This window comes from Neomonachus schauinslandi, chromosome 5 (genome assembly GCF_002201575.2).
Source record: "Neomonachus schauinslandi chromosome 5, ASM220157v2, whole genome shotgun sequence".
NCBI classification, from domain to species: Eukaryota; Metazoa; Chordata; class Mammalia; order Carnivora; family Phocidae; genus Neomonachus; species Neomonachus schauinslandi.
Window position 1 is genome coordinate 175,668,969 of NC_058407.1, and position 21,327 is coordinate 175,690,295.

A 21,327-nucleotide genomic window follows, 5' to 3' on the forward strand; every position below is an offset into this window, starting at 1 on the left:
AAAAAGCAATGTTTGTTATTTTTCCTGAGTTATACATGACCAGTGTGAAGAAAAAAAAAAACAACTACAGGAAACAACACGGAAGAAATCAGAAAGACTAATTCTACCATCCTGAGATAACCCTGGTGAATATCTTGGAGTATATCCTCAGTATTTTCACAATGGATGTATTTTCTGTGACCCACATCAGCCCTGAGCGCTATAATTTGTTTTTCCTGTTTTCTAGTGTGACAGAAAAGTAGCTCACGGTTGCTTTAATTTCACTTTCCTTGATTACAACCATGAATGGTCATTTCCATGTACATACTGGTCATTTGCTTTTGTGGATGCCTGTAGGGTTTGTTTGTTTGTTTGTTTTTACCAGTTCTGTTGCAAAGCCTGTCTTCTCTGTGTTGATCAGAAAACTTGCTCCTTATGCTAAGAACTCTTTGTCTTTGCTTTATGCTTCAGATAGTTTTCTAGTCGAGTTCTTCTTGTTTCTGTTGCTCTAAGCAGACAGCCCCTCTGCCTCTCCCAGACTGCAGGGCCATCCTGCTGCCTCCGGGCTCTGCACTCCCAGGCCTCTGCACAGACTGCCTCCCCACACCCTGTCCTGCCCTGTGCCCCCTTGGGGTTATGTTTCTCCAGCCATTTCAGGAATTTGAGGGGCGTGCCCTGGCTGCCTCAGAAAGCCGGTGGCCTCCTGGTTGAGGTCTTGGGGACTGCGAGGCAGGCAGTGGAACCCCTGCTCCTGGGCTGCATCTGAGCGTGGAGGCCTGCTCCACCCCGCGGCTGTAGGAGACCCCAGATTTTGACAGCCGGTTGTTTTGCTTTTGATTTGGAGAACAAAGGCAAAGGGAAATGTAGATAAAATTAAATTTCCTTATAACCTGCAGCGCATTGACAGATATTTGAAACAGGCAGGATAGAACATTCCTCCAGGAAGCGCCCCATCTTATAATGCCTTGTTAGAGGGAAAAACAACCTTAGCTTGACAGTAGCTAGGCCTCCAGGATCCTTGGAGTCTCTTTAGCATATGGAAATCCTTTCGGAAACTTCCCTGTCTTTATGTCCCCCAAGATAAGAGAATGTAATCAGCTGCCCCTCACAATCGGTGGCAGCAGCAACCCATTCTGCCCAGGGGTCCTGTCCCCGCGCTTTAATAAAAACCACCTTTTTGCACTGAAGACTTCTCAGGAAGTCTTTCTGGGCTGTCAGCTCCAAGCCCCAACATTTCCACATCAGTTTTCACTGGTGATGAGTGTTCTTATATATGTCTGGTCCCCCTAAGGCATTTCGAGGGGAAGCAAAGAATGGCTGCGTGAGGATTATGAGCACATGCCATTTTGGGTGAATTCCTCCCACAGGCCAAGTACTTGGCCCACTGCTTGAGCCTCTCCCCTGTTGCCTCGGAGTGCCTGGCAGCCAACTCACCACTGGTTGGTTGGTCTGTTTTGCTCAGCCTCCTGGCCGGACCGGGCTGTATTGTGTGCCTGCCTGCAGTCCCTCGGCCCCATGAGACCAGCTCTGGTGTGGCCCCCACACTGTGTAGTGCTCGGGCATGAGTGGCATTTGGGGAGCCGATGCTTGTGGTTCGGGTCCCCTCAGAAGAAGGAGGGAAGGAGGGAACCGGTTGCCTGGTAGACAGAAAGGTGTCTTTGCTGGCGTCTGCACCAGGTTATGTGCAGGACCTTGAGATGTCGTCACACATGGAGCCCGGAAGCCAGTCCCAACCGAGGGTCTGGTGGTGGGGAGAGGCTGTGATCCTCAGCTCCAGTCCAGGCTCTGACGCTCACCCCAAAACTGTGAGCGTCACTTAAACGTTCTCAGTTTTCATGCCTGGAAGCGACGCTCACTATACTTGAGGGAAGCTGTGAGCCTGCATGCTGACCTGGGAGTCGGGTGGCATATGAGCTGTGACCGTTAGGAGAATGAACTTGGAGTTAGTAGCCATGTGGGAGTGACCAGAGAAGGGCTCCATACCATTTGTGTAGGTTATGTTCCCAAGGTGACCTGTTGGTCCACGGTTTTCAGCCTGTGATGAAATTTGAGGTAATACGTACACACACACACACACACGTTATATATATATATATATATATATATGACTTCTATCAATCTGGTTGATGGGCTGACATGAGAAATACCCCCTTCTGCTTCAAACACATAAACATGCTTGAAGAAATGTGCCAACAGAATTATGTGACGTAACTAAAAGCAAGCAGTGTGCAAGAAATAAAGAAGCTCAAAGCCAGACTGGTGAGCAAAGCTGGAGCTGGTGGCCCCAACGGCATCAAAACTGGGCCTCCACTATAAGGGTGCTGTTCTTTTTTTTTTTTTTTTTAAGATTTTATTTATTTATTCGACAGACAGAGAGACAGCGAGAGCAGGAACACAAGCAGGGGCAGAGGGAGAGGGAGAAGCAGGCTCCCCGCTGAGCAGGGAGCCCGACGCGGGGCTCGATCCCAGGACCCTGGGATCCTGACCTGAGCCGAAGGCAGACGCTCAACGACTGAGCCCCCCAGGCGCCCCTATAAGGGTGCTGTTCTAACAAGATGGCCACGCGAGGTGTGTACTCATGTGCAGATAGTGGAACTGAGCTCCTGCCCCAAAGCCAAGAGCCATGGGTCCTTCACACATGAGTTAGAAAATCCTACCCATTGGGCAGACATAGCAAGAAGCCAGGGTGGGTGAAGAAAGAGTCTGTGACGCAGAATTAGAATCCCAAACCAACGGTGTATGTCAGAGCCAGACCCAAATTTGCACCAACCCACAGCATGGGAGCCCCTGGTCAAGAAACTCACAAGGAGACTTGTTTGGACCAGTGGAATTCACAGACCCTCCAGCAGGGACAAATGCAAACCACCCCACGGGGTCTCCCAAGGAGAACAGCCCTCCTGAAAAAGCACAGTCCGTAAGAGGAAAGACCTGTCCTCGAAGTCAGCAGGTAAGGCAGGGGACAGAATTCATAAGAAGCACAAGGCAGAGGGCCTGGAAGAGTTTAAATGGGTTTAAAGTGTTTGGGGGATAACGGGAGAGTCAGCATTCTGTCCTTTTTCCCTCTAGCCTGAGAACAAATGGGAAGAGTTGAAAGGAGTCAAATTGAAATAGTAAAAGTAAAACTCTCATCATGGAGTTACGGGTGGGTCAGACCGGGCTAAGAGAGAGGTGAGCACATGCCCAGATGGGCACAGTGATGTGTTGCCGGGGAACCCAGGAGGGCAGGTCAGAGGGAGAGGAGGGAAGGTGGAAGAACGGCAGTATTTGAAGATAAAATGGCTGAGAAATTTGTGGTGTAGATGACAGCGTGAATATCAAAGAGGGGTGCATCCAGTCCCAAACTCACACACGGTGTGCTGAATAAACCAGCCGGGCTGCAACATGGGAGCGAGCGAGCCACCAGAGAAGCAAGGCTGGCTTCCAGGGCAGGAACGGGCTTGCTGAGCCCCACCTCTGCTGGGCTGGGGGCCTGGGGCCCGGACGGGCAGCTTCCCGTGCTGATGCCACGAGTCCCAGCAAAGGGGAGGCATGAGGTCGTGGCTGCCTAAAGCTGAGGCAGGAGATGGGAGATGTGTTTCACAGGGCGGACACGGCGGATGCAGCGGATGACGGGAAAGGTCTCCGGGAGTTTTCAGGCATCTACAAGTTGTGAACCAGCAGTGTTCTTTTAGTGGAAAACTTGGCTGGGGAAAAAGATGAAAAACAAGGACAATCCTGGTATCTTTTCTCCGTGAGACTCTGCAGTGCAGCCTGGGAATGATCCGGGGACGCGCTCTAGCGGGCTGTGGAGCGATGGTGCGCGGGGAGGGCCGGGCACGCACAGACGGCTGCACATCTGTGTTCTCACGGCCAGTGCACACGCCACCTGCTGTCATTCTTGGCCACTGGCTCTCCCCACCTCCCTCCTCCTGCCGGCCCGTGGCAATGGGGAGCAGCGGATCATCCCTCCCCTGCAGAGGCTGGTGGCAGCCACTGACCCGGGGCCCTTGCCCTTCAGGGCTGGGGGTTGGGGGCGCTCTAGTCTGGCTCCCTGCGGGCCGTGCACTGTGACTTGATTCCTCTTCACTGTTCCTCCACTTAGCTGTCCCTGGACGCTACAGTGGCAGCGTGAGGGAGGGGCCTGTGCCTTCAGATGCCACGGTCCGGACCCCCTCTCCCCACGTGGGACTCTTCTGCACTTGTCAGGGACACCCTGGATCTGACCATTCCACCCTGTCCTCCTTCCTTCATGGCCCTTGGAGCTCTCTAATGCACACGGTGCTTCTCACCGCAAGCAGCTCACCGCTGAAACCTTGTGGTGGCCTCCAGCCCTCCATCTCCCTGTGTCCATGCTTTTCAGCCTCTCCTTCACCCTCTGGCCACATGTCCCAAGGACAGACAGCATCTGCTCACTCATCACCCTCGCCCCCAGCACACAGGAACGCGGCAGGCACTCACATGTTTCTTGACCGGCTCGTTTCTGGAGACTTCGTTCTGGCTGTGGTCTGGATTGTCCACGACGCCCAGGCACACGTTGGGGGAACAACTCACTTGCCTGTCTTTGCAAAGGAGAGAGAGTTCGGTAGTGTCCTGCAGGGGCTGGGGCACCTGCGTCTGCGCCGCGCTGGGGCTTGGGGGCCTCTGCTCGCTGCCTGAGGTGGTGGTGCTGCCCGGGTCTCTGAACACCCAGGAACGAGAAAACAGGCCGTTTCCAATAGGTGCGCGCAGTGTTTGCCCTGGGAAAGCTTTGTTTACTGGACAAATCTCATCAAAACAGTGAATAAGGAAACTTGACAGAGGAAGCCCCCCCCCATTCCACCCTTCTGACATCCAGTGTGTTTCCTTTTTTTTTTTAAAGATTTATTTATTTATTTGAGAGAGAGAGAGAGCACACATGCGTGCACGCACAGGGGGAGGGGAAGAGGGAGAGGAAGAGAGAACCTCAAGCGGACTCCACGCTGAGCGCAGAGCCCAACACGGGGCTCGGTCCCACGACCCTGAGATCACGACCTGAGCTGAAACCAAAAGTCGGGCGCTCCACCAGCTGCACCAGGGAGGCGTCCCTAGCGCGTTCCATTTTTAAGTGTCCCTGCCATTCCTAAGATACCGATCTGAGGATGTGTCTCTCCCACACTTGAGCTCTTCATGCACACTTGATTTATACATGGCCGTTTTTCATGCCATTCTTAACTTAATTTTTGAAAATAAAGCCCCCCAACCCACACTTTATAAAAATAAAACACACCCATGGTGAAAAATTTCAGAAAACATGGAGAAGTTGAGAGAGAAACGTTTGGTACGTTAGCATATTTGTAAGTATTTTTAAAGACGTGGTTGGCTTCCAGGAGGGTGCACGTCGCTCCATCACACAGTTTGTGAGGTAAGGATCACAGTCTCACCCTCAAGTAGTCCTTTTGCCATTTTGGAGACTGAGGCACACTCCACCCAGCCCTCCGGGGTTGGACGGCTCCGTCCTGCTTTCCTCGAGGCCCAGCATTGTCACTCCCTTGTCCCAGACAGCCCTGGAGGCCCGAGGCTGGGACTGTCCTCTCCTTGCCTAGGAAAGCAGAGCCGGCTGGGAACCTGGTCTCTTGAATGAATCTCTGCTTCAGTGGCTTGGTTTTTGTTTTTTGGGTTTTTTTCTTCTTTTTTCTCTTGGCTTTAGAAGGGGGTTGTCATATAGTCTGTGCCTTGAAACTTTCCGTCCTGGTGTACATTGGGAGTTTTAAAGCTTATGGGAGATTCTGCCCCAGAGGTGCCAGGAGCTGACTTGTGACATGCGCATGCTCTTTTCCGGCTGGTTTTGCCCATGACCGCCAGGCCATCCCCTTCATCAGAACCAATTTTCTTCTGTTTGTTTGCACGTATTCATAAAACAACGTGCAGAAGTGGGGTGCTTCCTGCCTTGCCCCTTCTTCTGCTGGAATTATCTGCACTTCCTGGCTGTTCAAAGGAAGCCACTAAATTTATTGTTTCCAGTTGAGTGGATGCTACATTTACTTAAGGAAGCTTATTTCATTAGAACCTTCACTAATGTTCATAAGAAAGATTAGTCACTGGCTAATCAGACAATGTACACAAGGCAGTTCTCCAGTTTTTGGGTCTAAAATACCAGAATGGGCAGATTAGGCTGAATATTTGTTCAATCTTTTTAAAATTATTTTTGTAATGGTATGAAAAGATTTCCCAGGATGAAGTATTCACAGCTGGGAAAACAGTTGCTGCTTTGAAGATGGTTTTCCCAGGCACAGAGCTCATGTCTCCTGCTGTTAGGAGTATAAACAGTGTCTAGTTTAAACTTGCCATTCTTTTGGTAAGTTTTAATGGCATAGGATGGTCTTTTTCCGGCTGAGCTGCATGGTCCTCTCTCAGGAATATACTTTTATGAACCTGGAGGAAACCATACTGCAGTTTGCCCAGATACATAAGTAAATGCGGTTGCGAAGGTGTGGATATCAGACTTCCTAGGTATTTATTAGTTCTTACTTCATGCTGATAGGTAATATCTTTTAAGGCTAAGAATCACAGTGGAGGTTGAGGGCCTGGCTCACAGTGACCATCAGGTTGATCTGGACGATGCCGTCCTTACCTCCTTGAAGACTCCATTGGTCCCAGAGCCCTGCACATTCTCCAGGACTAAGCATGGCTGCCACCTGAAGCCAGGCACGTCGCCCCACCGGGCCAGCTGGCCTGGGTACCAGATCGTGGTTCAGGGGCAGGATGGATATGTGTGACTGCAGGACATCAGCAGGCTGGAATGAATGTCCAGGTGCCGCCACTGGGAATACCGCAGATGGAGCATGGCGCTCGGTGTGCAAAATGGGCTCCATGACTGTTTTGGGAAGGAACCAGAAAGTAGGATCTAAGCATGAGGTTTACGCACATGTATCAGGGTGTAGACCGACCCCTTTAACACGGAGATCCCAAGATTCAGTACCTTAAACAGGCAGGCTACATGTTTATTCCAGAGCCCAGGGGTGAGTGGCCCAGGCCTGGGTTGTCCAGGCACCTGCGCCCGGTTCATCTTACTGCTCTGCCCCCCGCTGGTGTGCTGTCCCTGCTGTGTGGTCAGTGGTGGCTCACCGTGCTAGTGTTTTGGTTCTGGGGCAGGGGACAGATGGAGTGGGGCCAGTGGCCTCGTCTTCACGGAGGAGATGACCGGGAAGCCTCAGGCTGCCCTCTACTCACACTCTGCTGACCCCACCTTAGTCATCGGCTCCTGTCTGGCCATGGGTGAGGCCTTGACTGTCATCTCCAGCTGGGCAGCCAGGAGCCTGGTGGAAACCTGGGGGCTCTGTCCCTGAAAGCAGGAAGGGGAGAATGGGCACCAGGGGAGTCTGTCATGGGCGCGATCACCTCATTGTCAAGTTCAGGGAGGAGGGCTGTGGGCAGCGCTTAGTGTTACGGGCTTGCTGGGTAGACCTGGGTTTCAGCAGGGCAGTGGGCTGGGGTGTGGCCTGGGGCACCAGGCTTCTCTCTGATGACTGTCAGATGGAGGTCATGTGGGGGTGGTGTGCAGGGCGGCCATGAGGATGCCGGAGGCCGTGGATTGAGGGGTGACATGGCGCCTGCCGCCAGTGAGTGCTGAAGAAGCGGTCGTCGCTCCTTGCTTGTTGGAACAAGTGGTACACACAAGGACACACCTCCTTCGGGGGGGGTGGCATTAATGTGTGGGCAGCATAGGCACGATTTGAGTGAATCTCTCATTTGCTCAGGGCACTTTTATGAATTGGTGTTCCGTTTACGTTTTACTGTAAAGGCCGGTAGGTTCTTAGTAGAGTCTGGCTGTGGGATCAGACCCCCTCCTGCTCCCCCTGCCCCCTGACCCAAGGCAGAGTGACCCCTCTGTGTCCCAGCATCACGTCTGAGAAGTCGGGGTGACCGCGCACCAGCTCGAGGGGGCAGTAAGAGTACCTGAGACCGCACACGGCAAATGCGTAGCACGGTGCTGGGCTGTGGTAAGCTCTCAGTACCTGGCGCTGTGATTTGTTCCTTTAATCGAGTAATACATGAAAATGGGGTCTGGATTTCATACGTCTCAGATTTCATATTAGGAGGTAAGGCTTCATGAGCAGTTTTATCGGCAAACTTGTGATGGTACAGCTGCACTTGGGGAATTGAAACACAAGGGATGATTTGTGCGACTGTATGATGACAGCCTTCCCAGCCTCGGGATGCCATGGTGACCACGTCTGTCTCTGTGCTGACATGTCCTAACGAGCACTGGTAGCACCTGATGCCGGATTTCTGTCTTTGCATGTGTGGGGGGCAGATGGCGGTGTCTCACAGAGCGGCTTCTGCTGCTGGCTGATGGTCCCTCATGAAGTGCAAAGACTGGGTTGTGTGGCCGCTCTGTGATGGTAGATTGTGTTGAAGGAGCTTAGCCATTCCCGAGGACCAGACACGGGTCACGTGTTTTATGTCGGCAGCCACGAGTGCCTGCCTCTCCCAGTGGCACGTGGTATCTGCCATCGTTTTCAGGATGGAGGGGTCTCTCCGCCATGCCAGACGGAGTGGGCGGTGTGCTCCCAGAGGGCAGGCTTGGAGGACCCTAGTCAGCCAGGACGTGGGTGATGCACAGGGGAGTGTTTACAAGCCTGAGAGCGAGTGTGCGTGCACATGCGTGTGAGTGCTCACACATCCCCATGTGCATGTGTGTATGCTCGTGTGTGTGTGTGAGGCTCCGCTCTCACAGAGCGCCCTGGCACTGTGCGGCCGCGTTCACGCGCGAGTTTGTGTCCTCCCGGCCCTGGCTGAGCGGTGCTCCTGGCCCGAGAGCCTGGGGCTGCGCCTTGCTGTGCAGGGCCTGACGGCGGTCAGTTGTTCTCAAAGCTGCAGCTCGTCCCCGGGCCAGGCGAAGACGCAGGTGTTGCCAAGCAGCTGGGCTGCAATGTCGGTGCTGGATGCACGGGCCGCCTGGCGCCCTTACCCTGCTCTTTGGGCTAGCAGGGTTGCTGCCAGCATGTCTGAAGAGGAATCATAAATTTGTAACTTGGAGCAGAGGGTGGAGATGTTCCTGAGCATATAAACTGAGTTTCCCTGTAGTATGTATTTTGTAGGGAAGAAATTCAAACCTGTGGTATTTTCTGTCTTTCCTGCTGCCCCCACATCCTCTTAAAACAAACACCCTCAACTCCCACATTGGCAGCTTGTGCAAGTAAACCCTCTGAAAATTAGAACTGTCCTGGGTTCACACAACCTTATGGAACTTTGGTTTTAAAAAGAAAATAGAACTTTTTTCAAGAAAAACAAACAAGGAGGATTGTACTTTGAGAAAGCAGACCTGGAGTGCTCGTGTCCAGGCAGGGCATTCGCTTGAGTAGTAAGTGGCCTGTTACTGAACCCCAGGAGCCACACAGCTCGAGCTGAGTCTGGGGACAGAACGAACTCAGGGGACTGGCCCTGGAGCCGGACCGCCGGCAGCCAGCTAGGGAGAAGGAGTTCACTCCTCTCCAGCAGGCAGGTCCTTCCCTCAGGATAAATTGTTTATAGAAAATGCAGTCTTGGGGCACCTGGGTGGCTTTGTCAGTTAAACATCCGACTCTTGATTTCGGCTCAGATCATGACTTCAGGGTGTGGAGCCCGCTTCGGATTCTCTCTCTCCCCCACCACCCTCCTCTAAAAATAAAATAAAATAAAAAACAAATAGAAAATGTAGTCTTTTTTTTTTTCTCAGTTTTTGTATTCATTACTGGTGGACTAATCTGTACTTAAGAGTTTTTAAGGCAAAATTGTACATCTCTGGAGCTTAAGGGAAGCAAGAAGCCAGAAATGTTTCTAGGTGTTTGTAGGGGAATGAACTAATGTAAGCTTGATGGGGTGGCTGGGTGCAGAGAGGCTCGGCCCGTGGGGGTCCCTGGGCTTGCAGGGGGTTGGAGCAGCACTGGGTGCCCCAACCCCAAGGAGGGAGCCAGGAAACGCGGGGAAGCAGTCAGTTCAGGGCGGGGAAGGAGCTGGGTAGCACAAAGGCTGCGTGTTTCTGTCTCTTCTCCTGACTCTTCCCCAGCCCGTCCTCCTGCCTGTCGACCCCCTGCATACATACACCTCTTCTTTCTTCTCAAGTTTGCCCTTTTAGGGGAGACTTCTTCTCTCCAGATGGTGTTTTGAGGCATGGAGGAGATGATGCTCCTCTTCTTTGTTGAAGTTTCTAGCTCAGTGTCTCGTGTCATCAACGTCCTGTCTGATCTTAGCCTTTACCCGACTTAACCTTTAAGAACAGGAGCATGGAGTGTGGGGTGGGGTTTGCAATGCTCCTTTGCTTTTACTGAGGAAGTAAGGCCGTTTTAGCCTGGGGGCTGGTAGTGACTCTTAGTGTTGAATTCTCATTTGAGCCTCTGGTCTTAAACGGAGCAGCTGCGGGTTTCATTTACGGCTGCGGATCGCCGGACTCTGTGGTGGACTCCTTCCCTCCTGTTCCTCCTCCCCCTTCCCTTTTTATTATGAGATACACAAGTAGGGGGTACGCACAGATTAGAGGAGGCCACAGACAGCTCAGGACAGAGGACCACGCTGGCTCTTCCTGTCGTCACCTCCTTGTTTTTCTCCGGAGTTGTGTTGCTCGGGTGTTCTCCCAGTATGCAGTTTGCTTGTGCTTGTATTGAGCTTTATGTGGATGCACTTGCATTATGCGTGTTTTGTTTTGTTTTTTAGCTGAACTTTATTGGTATTTGTTAGGCGTGCGCTGCTGTGTGGCTCTGGAGTGTACATTTTTTCTGTGTGTGAATATACCATGGTTTACCCGTTATTCCGGTGGTGGTCATTTGACTTGTCTCCAGGTTTTGGCAATTATAAACAATGCTGTGATCAGTGCGTTCACACGTGTGTCCTGTCATACATGTGCACACGTTTCCCTGGGGCTGTATGCCTAGTTGTGGAATTGCAGGGTCTTGGGATTAGTGGATCTTCATCTCCACTAGATAAAGCCACAGCATGGTTGTCTATTGCTATGTAACAAATTACTACGAAATTTAGTGGTTTAAAATAACCAGGTTTGTGTGGATCTGGGTCTGGGTGGGGCTTAGCTGGGTCTTGGGGCTCAGTCTCTCTCAAACTGCTGGTGGGGTGTGGCTGGGGCTGTGGTCTCACCTGAAGGCCCGATGGGGCTCCGGGCATGGGGATCTGCATCCACCCTCTCTCCCCAGCTATAGGGAGGATTCATCCTCACTGGCTGTTACACCAAGGGCCTTGCTTCCTTGCCGGCTGTTGGCCAAAGGCTGCCCTCAACGCCTTGCCATGTGGGCCTCTCCGTGGGGAGCTCACGGTATGGCACCTGGCTCTGTCAAAGTGAGAGAGAAAGAGAGGGCACACAAAGGAACATCATGATCTTTAATGCTGGTCTCGGAGGTGATTTTCCATCAATTTTGCTGCAGTCTCTGGGTTAGAAGCATGTTGCAGGGTCCAGCCCGCACACAAGGGCATGGCTGTCGGGACGTGGGGACCCTTGGGACCACTGGAGAAGCAGCCTGGCACACCCCCAGTGCCCTCTCAAAAGTGCAGACCCAACGACGTTCCCACAGCAGCAGACGAGAATTCACGATAGACCTTTTTTATAGCAGTTAGTCTCGTCAGACTTTTAGAAATATTGTATGTTTGAGTAGCATCTTATTGTGGGCTTTTAATATTTTGATGGTTTCGTATTTAGAGGAAAAATTGCCTTGGAATAAAAGGCAAAGATCTGAACTACCCAGCTTCGAAGATTTTGGGAAATGCATGCACTCTGTGCTGGAAGACCTGGGGCCTGGTGCTTGGCTGCCTGCTGTCTGAGCTCCCGCGCTGGCCTCCTGAGTGACGGGGTTCCAGGTGCAGGTGCTGCCACTCTGACATGCAGCCCCAGCACAGAGCCCACAGACCCCAAATCGCTTCCCACTCAGTGTCCCGCTTGGACGTCCAGCGGGGAACTCAAGACGTAACTGAGACTCAAGTCCTCGCTCTCCCCAGAGCCGTTCACTCAGCCTTCCCCTGACAACAGCGCTGCTCCAGTTGCTCAGGCAAAATGCTTGTATTTGTTCTTTCTTACTCTGGTAAAATACACGTAACATAAAATGGACCGTCTTCACCACTCTCAGGGCACCATTTGGGGGCACCGAGCACATCCATACTGCTGTGTAGCTGGCTCCCCGTCCGGCTCCAGAACGTTCCATCCCCGCGCACGGAGACCCTGTCCCCGTGACGCACGGACCCTGCCGTCTACCCTCTTTGTCCGTGAGTCTGACGACTCCGGGTCCTCGCACGAGGGAGTCCCCGTGCGTGTCCTTTCCTCTTTGTGTTTGTCTCTTGATGCCGGCTGCCTCCCCCACCCCCATCCAGTCCGTCGGCGAGTCCTGGCGACTTCAGCATATACCAGAGCCCGGCCACATCCTGGCTCAGGCCCTCACCCTTCCCGGTCTTCCTTACCTCCTCCCTCGGGGCTGCTCTGAGCGCTGCCATCGGTCAGTGATTTCCAGTGGCAGTCCCACTCAGGTTCGGACCTGGGGGCCCCGCTCCCCTCTGCTGTATTCCACACTGAGTAGATGTTCGGCATCCCGTTGAGGAAACTCTCCTCTTTTCATCTTCTCAAGTTTTATCATGAATTTTGTCTAGTGCTTTTTATGCATCAGTTGTGATTTTTCATGTGATTTTTCCTCGGCCTGTGTACTACGGCATGCGACACTGAGGGGTCCTTGAACGTTGAACCCGCCTTGTGTCCTCTGTGGTCCCAGTAGCTAGTGACATTTGCGTGGTGCTGAATTCTGTTGCCTGCATTTTAAGGACTTTTGCGTCTGTATTCATGAGGAACACTGATCTGCAGGGTTTTTTGTACTGTCTTTGATTTTGAATCAGGGTATTTAGTGTCAGTTCTTCTTATAATGTTTGGTTAACGTCAGCAGTGAAACCCTCTGGGCCTGGAGGTTTCTTTTTCAGGGGCTTTTACATTGTGGATTGAGTTTCCTCAGTAGTTACGGTGCTCTTGAAATGATCTATTTCATACGACTTGGAGATTGTGGAAGTTTGTGCTTTCGGAATATTCGCTCTACTTCCTGTTTCTTTTTATAGTTTTATGTTCCCTGCAGATATTTTCAAGTTTGATGCTTGTTTCTCTAAGTGCAATAAGCAGTTGTTTGAGGCGTCGCACGTGGTCTTCCAGCGTGGAGCCCGTCTGCATCCGTGCGTCGGCCGCTGCTCTCGCTGCGTCCCTGGCCGTCTTCCCGCTCCTCCTGGTCACCGCGCTTCAGAAATCTTTCCGGGCATTTCTGCCGCCTGGGATGGCCGTGTCCTCCCGGAAGCGTATGTCGGCTCCTGCAGCGGGTCTGGGGTGCGGCAGACGAGCACCACCTCGACACCTGCCCCAGGCTGGCTCCCCAGCCCCGCCACGCCGCAGCGGCCGTCTCCTCAGCCCCCTGTCGCAGGGCAGCTGTGCGCTCCTCGGCACTGAGGGCGTCTGGTCTCTAGCCTGCCGTACATACAGTGCACACACATGCGTGTGTGTGCGTGTGCACTTGCAGGGGTGGGACGAAGGCGATACGGGGCTCGGGTCACCAGTGTGTCAGCTGGGGGTTCTAGCGCAGCCTTTTGCAGCCTCGGCTCACTGTGGGCCACGTGGGGTGACGGGTGCCCTCCGGACATTGCAACTCCCCTCCCCTATTTCCTGCTTTCTTCTAGAAACTGGTCTGGGCGCCTCCCCCCTCCCAGTGCCTTCAGGTTTCCTGTGTTTTTAAGGTGTAGAAATGATGTATGTGGCCTGATCGAGCCGCGTCCACTGTTATCGGGGGCAGGTCGATGGGGCCACCTGGCGGATTTGGGTGTTTTCCTTCAACCCGGTCTTTGAGCCCAGGGGACAGACTGCAGTCCTTCTCGGGCAGTTCTGTGCAGTGACTTCGTGGGCAAGAGCCTTCTGCCTTTTCACTCTTCAGAGGAATCGGGACTCTGAAGGGGCCTGCTCTGATTTTCTTCATTTGGGGGAATTTACATTTTTGAGTCCGCAAAGGGAAAAGCTGTGTTGTTTGCTGAACACTGAGTGTCCTGGGCGGGGCTGTGTCTCCGACCTCTCCTGCTGGCTGCAGGAGTTGGCTGTGACCCTCCTGGGAGAGCCTGGCCTCCTGGGGTGGGGGGTGGGTGCTGAGCACTCACCCGTGCTCCAGGTGACCATTCAGAGCCACATTGAGGTGCTGAGAGCCGCCGCTGGGGTCTTCCTTCCTCTGCATAGCAAGTGCTTCCCGCAGAGCCCTGTTCTCATTGCTGTGGGGTCTCATACAGCCCCCTGCTCCCAGAGCTCAGGTCCCAGGAGAAGGGGGCCGGGAGGCAGAAGGTGGGCGAGCACATTAGGAACTCTCCAGGCAGGGGCAGGAGGAAGGAAGAAGGCGCAGGAACTTGTAAGGGACTTCCTGTCAGTAGATGTCTGCATTCAGCAGAACCGGCCCCCCCCGGGAGAGACTAGGGGACATGGCCTTTTCTGATACTAACTGGCATCTTTCCAGGACTCCCTACAGCTGATTTCTTGTGATAAGTTTTAGATTGATTCCACCCTGGGATAAAGGCCTAGAATTACAGTCAGGTTTGATGCACTTTTGTTTTGTGTTTCTTTGGCTTTTAAAACCCTTGTTCCCAGACGAGAACCCCCGCCCACTGGACAATGGCAAAAACCAGATTAACTCACAGCTGCCAACACTTTTCTGCCGACACAGAACTGGGTGTGGAGGCGAGGCCTGAGGCCGTGCACATGCTCACTGGCCTGGACCCATTCATCGGGGAGGGCGGGAGCCTTGGATGGGGCTGTGCCAGGCCTCGTGTTCCTGGAAGTGGGTACTGTGTCTGTCCCTGCCTTGGCGGGTCCCCCTGTGGCTGTCCCGCTGTCTTGGACAGGGCCACCCCACTTATCTGGGACTCTTCTATCTTTGGCAAGGGCTTGCTGACTGATGGTGGCTGCACCGTCCTATAGGTTGTCCTGTGGATAGAATGGGGTTGGGTAGGGCACTCGGGCGGGTGGGAGGGAGGGAGAGGCTGGGACCTGGTGGGCATTTTACCCATGACACCACCCTCCTCCCTCCTTCCCTTCCCGTTTTTGGCGACTGCTGGGCGGCTGACCCCCGACCCGCCAGAAGCTGGGAAGGTGGAGTGCTCACCGATCAGATCCACAGCAGGCTTCGGCCTCAGTGATGAGTCGTGTGAAGAAGCACAGGCTTCTCTTCCCTGGCTCAGGTGATGAGCATGGGTGCAGAGATGGACCTCGGTGCTCAGACAGCTCACCTGACCTGAGAGGAGAAACAGGGACATGATGGGTGTCATGTATCTTGAGCCTCCACGTGCCTGGGGGGGGCTCTGTCCCAAACAGAAGGTGCATAGTGCAGGTGTGGGTAAGAATAGGTCTGGTAAGGAAGCCTCTGTTTGCTAGGGTCCTGAGCAGCTGGCCCTGTGAAGGTGCCCCAGCACAGTACGCAGCAGAGAGGTGGCCATTGACCTGCTTCCTTTCTGAGCTGGGGGCTGGAGAGTCAGCCTCGGAGACTGGCACCCTCGGGCTGCTGGCCCTGCCTGACCGACCTGGCCACTCCTCTCAGCCCTTAGTAAATTCAGCCTTACTTCTTTTTTTTTTTAAAGATGATTTATTTATTTATTAGAGAGAGAGAAAGAGGGAGCACGAGCGGGGGGAGAGAGAGAGGGAGAAGCAGGCTCCCTACTGAGCAGGGAGCCCTACGTGGGGCTCGATCCCAGGACCCTGGGTTCATGACCTGAGCTGAAGGCAGATGCTTAACCGACTGAGCCACCCAGGTGCCCCTTCAGCTTTACTTCTTATTCAAGTTCTGTTGGTCTGTTTTTAATTTGCCAGCATGTCAGAAGACACCCCAAATGCTCAGTTTCCCACCATGGAAAAGAAAGTAAAGCCTGAACTACGTGGCAGTGTGCAAGGAGAGAGTGTTCGTTAGGAGAAGGCAGCTTCTGGGACCCTGCGTGGATCAGCCTTCCCGTTGGCAGGTGTTCCTGGCACCTCTGAAGCGCCCGGTGGGTGGAGGGAAGAGCGCCAGCAGACCCCGCACTGCCTTGGAGGGCACTGAGTGGTTTTACAGGCGCGAGCCCGTGTCTGAGCAGGGAAGAACCGCTGTGGGAACACATGACCGGGGGCGTGGTGGGTTTGTTTTTAAACAGCAGCTTTCTCTGAGACGTAATTTACGTAACGCAAATTCACCCTTTTAAAGTGTGTACTTAGTGGTTTTCAGTGTATTCAGAGTTATTTGACTGTTAACCACGATCTAATTTTTAGAATATTTTCTTCGCCCCCCGGAGAAACCTGGTCCCCGTTAGTGTCCCTCCCCATTCCCCCGGCCCCTGCGCCCCCTGCCTGCTTCTGGTCGCTGCAGATGGGCCTGCTGAACAGAGTCATAGACCACATGGCCCTTCACATCTGGCTTCTTTCTCTGAGCCTCAGGTCTTCAGGGTTCGTCCACGCCGTGGCAGGTGTCTGTGCTTCATTCCCTTATGTGACCAAATAGGATCCCATTGTGTGGCCAGACCATCATCTGTTGGCGGCTAGAACATCAGCTGTTGGTGGACCTTTGAGTTGTTTTTACCTCTTGGCTATTGGGAATGGTGCTGCTCTGAGTAATCATGTACAAGTTTTTGTTTGAACACCTGTTTCAGTTCTTTTGGGTCTATACCCAGGCCTGGAATGGGCATTCTGCACCTTTTGTCCCATTTGCTTTGACATTTGTGTGCATGCTTGTCCTCAGTCTGCGTCTGTCTGTGGATATGCCCCAGCCATGAATACTGAATTGTGTATTTTCTTAGAAGAGGAGCATTATCTCATGTACCACGGGACAGCTCTCAGCACCAAGCAGTTCCTCCTGTCCCCTGGCCCCATAACAGTATCCTTGCAGCATTTCCTTCTAGCAGAACGTCCTGTTGAGGGTCACATGCTGCACTGAGTTGCTTTATCTCTTTACCCTGTCTTAATTTGGGACACTCCCTCTGCCTTTCTTTGTCTCTTTGACGTGACGTTTTGGATCATTACCCCATCCGCATTTTGGATTTTCTGATACTTCTTCCTGTCCAGGTTGAGGTCACAATCCCAGATAGGACATGGAGACGTCGTGCACTATTTAGGGTCCACATCTGGACCGCCCTTGCCCATGTGAGTTCCTCGTCGGCTCTCCGTGAAGGGCCGTCCCGTCTCTGTTATGTGGTGCCTGTCTCCCCGACACTCTCTGTTATGTGGTGCCTGTCTCCCCGACACAGAAGCAGCCGGACGGCCGGCCGGACGGGACGCACAAAGCCTCTACAGATGTCCTGCTCCATCAGGTGTCCTGGGTTTAGCCTCCGTTAGGAATTCTCGCCTGTCCCAGGCTTCGCTGAGACCGCCACAGTAGCCTCCCCCATCGCCAGCCCATGGGAGCCCTCCGCTCTCAGGCAGGCAAGGCTCACTCACTCTGTGTGACTGTACTGTGTTTGTTTATTTCAGCGTTCATTTCATTTACGTTATGTTTACCTGTATTCATTGCTGGAATGGACGCATGGATTCTTATCTTTCAGTAGTCTATAATTGTCTTGATGCTGAATTTGGCTAGTGGGATCCCTTCAGGTAGGTCCCCGTGTCATTTTAATGTGACTCTGTCGTTCTCTTGAAGCTTTTCTTCGTTCTGGCAGAACACCACGTGCCAGGGCTCACCTTGTACTCCTGCCCTGCCTGAATTGGCCATTTCTCTGAGGAGCCTGGTTTCTTTTCAGGGGGATGGCCTGGGTGCTCGCTAGGCCCATAGCCGCTCAGGCCCTTCCTGGCCTCTTGGAGCAGATGGAGCTAGAGAGCATAAGATCACGCATGTGCACACACCGTGTGCCATCCTGCACATATTCTTAGTTTAGAGATCTCGGGGTTCTCTGGACACCCCCAATTCCATCAACCCCGGGGCCCTCTCTGCCTGCCCTTCTCCCTTCCACGTTGCATCTCCTGCTGTCCGCTTGAGAACAACTGGGCTCAGTGACGAACATGCTCCATTCAGAATGTGTGTAAAAGTTTCAGGACTGCTTCACCCATACCACCTTGAAAGACGAGAGGGCACGTCCCAGGGAGGCTGTAATGGCCCAAATGCCTCCACCCCTCCCAGGGGGATGCAGGGTCTGGGAAGTGTCACCCTCATAATCAAGAGTTAATTATTAAGCACAAAGAAAATTATTAAGTCCTATTCGGTGCTAGCACCAGTGGGTTTTGTGTGCTTACAGCTCCGTACTTTTGAGCTCTTGGTGGGGTTACAGAGCATCAGTGCCTGGGAGAGCCAGGCTACCAGGAAACAGCAAGGCAACCAAATGCCTTGATTTTATCTTGTGGCGTTCCTAACAAAATAATTAAATCAGCCTCCGCTCTCAGGCAAATGCTTCTGAGAATGGCCTGCGTTTGAATGGGCCAGGCAGCCTGCACACACAGGCTCTGTCGTCTCTGACGCGGGCTCTAGGGTTTCGGGCTCAGAGAAGACTCCAGAGGCCGCCTGTCCAGCCTGGGCTAAGAATTCCTTTCTGTTGAGTCAGGATCTCTACCTTGCACTTGGCCCTTCTAGTGACCGTCCAGTGGACTCTCTGGGGGAGTTCTGCTGCCAGTTTACGCATCAGGAGATGGGCTTAGAAAGGTTAGAGGTAGGAGCTGTGTCTGGCCCTGTTGGACCTGTGCCCCGGGCAAGCACCAGCTGTGAAAGACCTGCTGGTGAGGCCGTTCAGGAGCAGGAGATGGCTGATGAGTGCAGGGCTGGCCTTTTCCGGCTCTCACAGCCATGTCCGCCGTGTGGATGACAGCCCATGTGGAGGGCTGCCTGGGGATAGGAGGTCCCTGCCCTTGACCGATGCTTTGGGGCTTTGGCCAGGCACAGTTCCTGCCCAGACATCTTTGGAGGGGCTCTCCATTCCACTCCTCCCTGCCCAGAACGTCCCGTCTGGTGCACCTTTGGGAAAGGATTGAGCCTGTGACCCTGATTGACCTCTTGATCCCCGAGTGCTGTAGAGGAAGGGATGTGGGCTTTGGAGACATAGGCTGTGGGTCAGTTCCTGGCTACCTCATTACCATTCAGGTAATTTCAAGCAGTTCAGGACTCTGAGTAATGGGGACAGTGTGTGCCTCATGGGTTTATTGGCAGGATCAGAGAGCAGGCCTGATTCCCTGATGTGCTGTCTGCCTCCCCACTCTTTCTCAAGAGCTACAGCTAAACAGCCTGGGTCTCCAGGCTCTGTGTAGTCTTCAGATATCTCCCTGCCACCGCTTTTCACACTGGGAATGGTGCATGTGTTTGATGAACCCTTGCACATAGTCACATGCTCGCGGCTGGGGTGCCAGTCTGTGCATCCGCTCTGCAACTTGGAGTTGTCAGCACTGAAGTCAAAGGGGGGACTTGGTAAAGAGCAGGGTTTGCAGGCCGGGTCCTTGGGCGTGGCCGTCTGCTCTGACCAGGCCCTGGGCTGGGGCAGAGCCCATCCTGAGAAGCTGTTCCATGGGGGACTCAGGATATGTGAGGGAAGGCATCTTAGAACCTCTCCTGGCTTTTATAGGATGAGGTGCATCAATGCGGTGTCTGTACCTCGCGTAGACTCGTGACTGTTGGAGGATCTGGAGGGGCATAGGGTGGAAGGAGGACTCTTCCTGGGAGTTGCTCCCCTCACCTCGGCTGCAGGGTGGGTGTCTGTGACAGCGCCGCAGGCGAGCTCATGCGGCTCCCCTGTAGCATTCCCCACAGCAGAGCTCCTAGTGCCTGGGAACCGTCCTCAGCAGCCGGTTGGCTCTCCGGTCCTGCAACGGGGATGTTTACTTGGAAAGTAGGTCTGAAGTGGGACTTGGGTGCTGGAGATGGCATTTCTGCAAGGTGACAGTTGGTCGACGCAAATATTTACTTGGGACAGACGCTCTCTTTCTTGAAGATTTGCACCCATCAACACCACTGAAACTTCAAATGGCTCATTTCCCTAATACCTGAACATTGTCTCGCCTCTCCTGCAGGAAGCCCTGCCTGTGTGAAAATCCTTGAGGGCCCCCTGTTCTGGGGAGGTGGGCCCCCTGAGTGGAGCGTATGGGGCAGGAGGAGTGGGGTTCACTTTGATCCCGCCTCAGCCCGCATTGGAGGCCAGGGCTCCCCAGTCTCAGCCCAAAAGGAAGACCAGGGGTCCCCAGTCTTAGCCCACATTAGAGGCTGGTACCCCCAGCCCCAGCCCACCCTGGAGGGCAGGACCCCCAGCTCCCGTGCATTAGAGGATAGGGCCCCCCAGCTGGCCTGTCTTGGAGGACAGAAGCCCCTCTGCCCCCCAGCTGCCTCGTGAGCACTCTGAGCTACTGTAGGCACCGTACCTGATGCTGATAGGACAGAGCCTTCCGGAAGAACCAGGGCATGTGGTGCGTCTCCGTGATGCTTGCTCTGGCATGCAGGGTTGTGCAGCAGAGAATCAGATATCTTGGAGATGCCAGGTGCGTGCCAGTGGCTGGGTTTAGACGTTGGTCCTATGAGGGAGCTCTGGCTGGGTCCTGAGCTTAGTGACGCCAGGGACGGGGGTTTCCTTGTGAGTAAAGACTGGTTCTGCTGCCGAGGCTCAAGGACCCCCACCCTGCCGCGCGCGCCCCCCCCCCCCCCCCCCCCCCCAGCAAACAACTCAGAGAAGTGAGAATCAGGACATGACTATGTTTTATTGAGAAAGGCTGGACGTTCTTAGCAATCACTAGTTTTTCTTTTGTACGTTTTAAGGAAAACTGTATACGTTGCCGTCATCTTTCTCCCCAGCCTGTACCCCCATGGGCTCCTTCCCTGGTGGTGTAGGTGCAGAGACACCCACAAACAGGCAGCACTGGGCCAGCGACTCGGACAGCAGGGGGGTCTCTGGTTGCAGAAGAGCCTTCCGGCTGAGGCGGCCCGAGTGCTCAGGGTCACGCAGTCGCTGTCGGCGAGGGGCCGCTCTGAGGCGTGTGCCTGGGAGAAGCACTTCTCCATTCCCCTCTAACTCGAGTGCGCTTGTTAGTACGCATAATAAACCATAGGCCACAGACGTGGGGGATGGACCACAGTATCCAGTTCAGATCCGCTGAATGTGTTCTGTCTCCCAAGGGTGGCAGATTTATGGCAGATCGACCTTGAAACTAAGGTCTTGCCTCCAAAATGTCTCCTTGGTTTTGCTTTCATTGGCCAACGTGAGAAACATCCTTTGTTGTGGGGCACAGTATGTGCAGAGTGGCCCCCATGCCCAGCGCCCGCTCACACCAGCCCCATGCCCCGCAGCCGTGATGTGGGTGGGGAGCCCCAGTGCTGTGTGCTCGGCCCAAAGTCAGGGTGGCTTGCAGTGTGGGCTCCTCAGAGCCCACGTGTGCCCACAGCTGGGGCACAGGCGGGCTGGCAAGTTCTGACGGGGCTCAGGGCACGGTGTGGCCCAGCCCTTCCTCCCGCC

At 53.8% G+C, this 21,327-nt stretch overlaps 1 protein-coding gene across 1 annotated transcript in view; it reads left to right on the forward strand.

The window, feature by feature from the left end:
• Positions 1-21,327, forward strand: part of C5H7orf50 (chromosome 5 C7orf50 homolog) — a 133,841-nt gene that overhangs the window by 22,350 nt on the left and 90,164 nt on the right. The window lies entirely within an intron of this gene.